At 38.5% G+C, this 5,404-nt stretch overlaps 1 long non-coding RNA gene across 1 annotated transcript; it reads left to right on the plus strand.

The window, feature by feature from the left end:
• Positions 1–2,495: 2,495 nt before the first annotated feature.
• On the plus strand, positions 2,496–4,667 carry LOC111263277 (uncharacterized). The gene is made up of 3 exons (XR_002682127.2): positions 2,496–2,925; positions 3,162–3,452; positions 4,037–4,667. It is a non-coding gene; the product is annotated as an uncharacterized LOC111263277 (long non-coding RNA).
• Positions 4,668–5,404: the final 737 nt, after the last annotated feature.

Here is a 5,404-nt window from a genome sequence, read left to right on the forward strand (position 1 = left end):
TTTCGACTATTCAGTTTCCTGTCGTACGTGTAGACATACCACATATAATACTATAAATATTGTACTATCGCATGCTAGCAGACTCTAACATAAAACACTAAAGCTACATAGGATAGATTTATTTTTTTATGTTTTTGCCTTAAAAAAAATCTACGAATTTATACGCATCATAGGTATATTATATGTAACGCTATTGTGCTACCATATATGCATGGAATTATGTTGCCTCAACTGAGCGCCACTGTCTGTCACTTTATTTTTTTGTTGCTGTTTTTATTTTTATTAAAAAAAATTCGTTACAGGGGCTGTGAAGCAATAGAAAACATAGAACAATACTTAGAACTCAACCTACCTGAACACAGATAAAATGAAGCGAAGCTCAATGATACTTCCCAACAATAAATGTCTGAGTAAATTTATATTTTGGTCAATTCATTACAAGACTCAAGACCCAAAACATTGTAGAAACACTTTCTACAAAATAGCGACCATCACTTTTTTTTTGTCATATCGAATGGTATCATATAAGAATAAACTCTTAAAGCTATAAAAATTTAGATCTCTCATCTCGTTAGAGCGTCATTATCTCTGAAGATAATTCAGTTTGAGCATGTTCGAGGATTTTCAGGATATTGTTATATGTGACTATTAATCACTGGCCAAATTAGGAATACAAGTACCAATACAGATAATTAAAGATTTTCTCGGTGACGCTGTCTTTAACGGGTGGCTAGTGTGTGATATGTGATAATAAAAAAAAAAAAAGTCTAATGAGCCATCAGCTGAAGTCACCAACTGGATTTGCTGTGGCGTTGTACTACCGGGCCCCCTCTACGTATCAGCACTAGGTAGGGTGGTAATCTATTTTATATAGATCACATTGACCTTTTTTCGCTAATAATCATTGCTGGCATCTCAAATACGCTAACTGAATTTTATCAACGTCAAAGAATAATGGACATACTATATAATCAGGGGGTCGCTCATGATCCAGTACTAGTCATTTTTAAGGCAGATGCGCTGTTCGCTACATTGTAGCTTATGAGAAAGATTCATGAATGGGTAGCACAGTCGATCATGTCTGCTAAATATATAATTGTTCAGTTTATCAATACTATAGAAATGCCCTAAAAAAAGGTTTCGAACGGTGCGCCCTTACTAATATCTATATCACTTTCTGTCGTGCCCACTTAATTCGCTTGTAAACGGGAGGCACACGTTTTATTAAAAGGAGCATTTGATAAAGTCAGCCAATGACAGCGTGAAAGCCATTTTAAGCGCAAAATAATAGCGCTTAAAATGGCCTTGATGCTGTTTAAGATAAAAACATTGATTTTTTTTACTGCTTACTCATTTTATGCTACGTAGACTGTGCGATGCTTCATTAAAAGGCGAAAGCAATAATTATTAAATGATAGGTCTCTCCTTTCCGGTGAAAATCGGTCATAGAGTCTTAGCTATGTTTATGGTTCAAGTCGGTGCGGTAGGCTTCTCTCAACATCGTCTGGCAAAAGAAGCCAACAAACACATCTGCCTAAAGAAGACGCCGAAGATTGAGGCTAAAACAAAGTATGACATGTTGACTCTGTTCCCAAAACATTAGGATAAGCCGGCTATTGACAGGAACATAATAGGCGTACGTATATTCGGTGAGCCTTCAGTCGACCTTAAACAGGCGTACGTGGATAGAAAGCGGCCTCACTTGCTGGATGGAAGGACAGCCAATGAAAACACTTATGCTAGATAGAAAGTGCAGTAGGAAAAACAATGCACATCATATTTGCTCTGCACGAACCTAAGAAGATCCTGCACTTAGAGATGAGTTGCTTGCCAACATCTATATGCACTTATTAAGAAAAATAGTTCTTTTTTTATTTCCTGCGCCCTTGATTTGCTGGAAACTCAGTTTATCATTATTTCTACCGCAGCCATTATCGTTATTAAGTTTATTGACACAAACTTAAGCTTGCTAAAGCATGGATCCATCGTAACAATTAAATCGCATACCATAAGCGAACGATCGGAATAAACTGCGTTTTCCATGTAAATGCAGAGTAGTCGTAACGAACAGCTTACGTGTGGTAAATGTAGACCGCATCCTTGAAATTTAACTTATTGTTAAACTTAAAAAGCTTTCAGCCCAATGAAATACCGCTAAGGATTCCCGATACCGGTTGCTCATAGTTCAGCGGGCCTTGTTTCCATGTTGTTAGACTTACAACATGAAGCGCGTCTGAAACCAGCGGTATAAATCGCCACTTTTGCTCAAAAATATGGCATACATTTAGCTTAGTATTATTGCCAGGGCGGTAGGCCATTTAATCCTCTAGTGATTTAGCGGTTGCCGTACGGCTATCTCATCGGATTAGGAAAAACCTGCTTCTATCTTGAGGTTATCTGCCCCATCACTGCAATCATTCAGCCTATCTGTGGATCCCTTTCACGAACCCTTGCAGATGATATTAGCTGCTTAGCATAAGGTCAACATATTTTGTTACTGTATTAAAAAAAAAGTATCGACAGTTTCCGCTGCATAGTACCGCATTGTTCTCCTCGATCGATTGCAAGTTTGTTAAATAGTGTTAGCTTGACAAATACATTTTCCAAGTATTTCTTTGTTTGTATATCACTGATGTTGAACACGCGAGTATCTGCATAGACGATATGTATTACTACTATGGTCAGCCACACGAGTCATTCAAACGCAACACTCTTCTTCGTAAAAGTGAAATCTTTGAGGCGTTATAAAGCCTCTTCGTTCCTTGCCTGTTGTTGTATCGTGGAGTGAAGCGCCTTTCTCTCACTCTGTGTGAGACTTAAGTTTCGCTGAAAGGACGTACTGGAAGTTTTCAGAAAGTTGCATTCACTTAATTGGAGTCTTTCGACTGTAAGCCGCCGAGCAACGACATGTCAACCCTTTCTTTTGTAAGTTAGTAGGAACTTAGTTCGACGGTATGCGACCCGACTCCGACCCAAAAAAAGTATCATCCAATTGCAGACACACATCCAAACTCAATAAGTAAACTTAAATGACATCCTTTTGTAGCGATTCCCTCGTTCTGTTTTTGGTAGGGGGAAGGACAAACGGTGTAAAATCCTGCTGATCAAATCGCTGAAGTAATTAAGACAGAGTATTAACATTATTGAACTGTTGTTTGCAGCTTTCGACGGCCATCAAGCACTGGTGCGAGAATTAAGGTTAAAAAATTTATTCGAATACTTACACGCGGCGGACCGAAGTTTTCATACTAGAGATTCTTTTTGTACGCCGTGTTTGTATGACTTGCCATGTGAGCGAGGTCGCACAGAGCCCCTTAGTTTTAGCCCCGTCGTCTTCTGTTTGCTCCGTCACGTGATTTTAGCGTCGGAAATATGAAAATCGCAGCCTATCTGGTACATTTGCAAAAGCTTAATGCGAGCGGCTCTCAAAAGAGCCACTACAACAGGAAATAGTAAGATCTAAATTATACTTTATACTATATATTACGAGATGATTTGTATCAAATGTAATATCTACAAGAAATGCATGATTGACGTGTGCACGTGAGGTTCGAACAAAAAATTGACTATAATCTGGAGAGACCTGGAGGGCCGCTCCTTAGGGTACGGAGGGTTGCATGAAAACGGTGTTTTTAACAATTCAAATGTTACTGGAGAAGTGACAGATCAACCATTAATAGCAAGTGACGATTCCATTAAACATTTTTCCAAGAGGCTTTTCAATCATGAAGTTAACACCTAGGATCCCGTCTTAGTTGCAATGACAATATACTAATGGCATTGCTGTCCCACAGAACCCAATATATGTTGTGTACTCAATTGGGTATTTATCGCAAAGCTAGACAGGGAGAAAGCTTGGACTATCATACCATACTAGCTACCTAGAATCACATAGCAAAGAGATCCACAAGTATAATCCATAGCATAATTACACCACTAACATTTACTACGAATCTGTGAATAAATTAAAAGAGTTTTGTAAGGCGCTATTTCTTACCAAAAAGGTCCTTGGTGCGATTTTGTTCGTTCACTTGAGTTGCCCTCGAATGAAGGAATTGCGTCTCCAAACTCACGGGAACATGACATGGCTGAACAGGAACAACCTGCTAGTGTCTGACGATGATGGGAGCAAATCAACAGCTGCGGGCGGTCGCTCATAAGGAACGTAACGTTTTAGTTAGAAGTGGAACATCAATAATTGATCATCGGAGGCCGACGAAATGACAATACACGATTTTAGAAGCCCTGGTGAAGCGGTGGACTGTCCATGTTTAGGGTATGAAAACGGAATTTAAGTTAGCCATATTACCGTGTGGTCATTAAAAAGCTAGTTAAGTTGGCCCCCTAGCAAAACGAAAGTATAATATTTTTAAATTTCTCAAACACGACGAATTCTAAAAAATTGTTGGACAAATCTTCACGGCGAGATTAGTAAGGTACTGTTCGAAATGAAACTTTTCACGGGTTGCTTTAGGCAGCGTAATTGCATCGTTGGCTCTTGTTGTAGCAGTAGGATCACCACTTATCCATTGATGACAATTTGGATTGTTTATGCTCCGAATTTTATTGATTTATTTATATCATCGCTGCAATGCCCCTCAGGCATTATCTACTGAAAAGAATAAATCTGAAGATCTACGAGATTGCTGTCGAGTTGGTAAACGCGATCTAGAGTTTTTGGTTAATATGAAAATATGATAATGAGCTAGCATCCAGTAGCCTGGGGATTTTACGGCTCAACAGAATTCCCTATGCCCCATCTAGCTAACAACCAGCTATTGTACTATTAATCTCCGGTTGAAAATTTTAGGTCTACAGTAATAGTGTATATTGAAAGGGTATATGTCGTATCCGACCTAATCCTACATTTAATCATAATGTGCAGTATAAACGTTATGTTGGCGATTGTTTAATAGTACATCGAAGGAAGCTGCCGATGACCGGTGGGTGGATTTGACAGAGTCAGGTAAGAAGAAATAGTAGTGAAGAAGTTATTAATATGTGAGGTAGTTAGGTTTTATCGGAAAGTATTCCTTACGTATATACCGTGTCATGCACTTCAATCGTAGTGGAACCTTCATCTATAATATATAGAGCATTACAACGACCTGCTCTACACGGGTGCGATGCAAACATATTATTTGCCTCTAGTAACTTTTGATGAAATGCTTAACCACGTACAATATAATAATAATAATAATACTAAGTTATTTTTTATTGGCACAAGGTAGCGCTTCATCTTCGAAAGGTTTGATTAGTACTTATATAAAGACTTGCAAGGAATGGTATGGGATGAACTTCGAGCTGATCATATTGCTTATTATGTACCTGTTTGACTCATGCACTTACTACAAGGTGATGCTGGCTTCATTTGATATGACCCTACTATGATTATCCAAGCTGA

This window comes from Varroa jacobsoni, unplaced genomic scaffold, assembly GCF_002532875.2.
Source record: "Varroa jacobsoni isolate VJ856 unplaced genomic scaffold, vjacob_1.0 scaffold_752, whole genome shotgun sequence".
In the NCBI taxonomy this organism is placed as follows: Eukaryota; Metazoa; Arthropoda; class Arachnida; order Mesostigmata; family Varroidae; genus Varroa; species Varroa jacobsoni.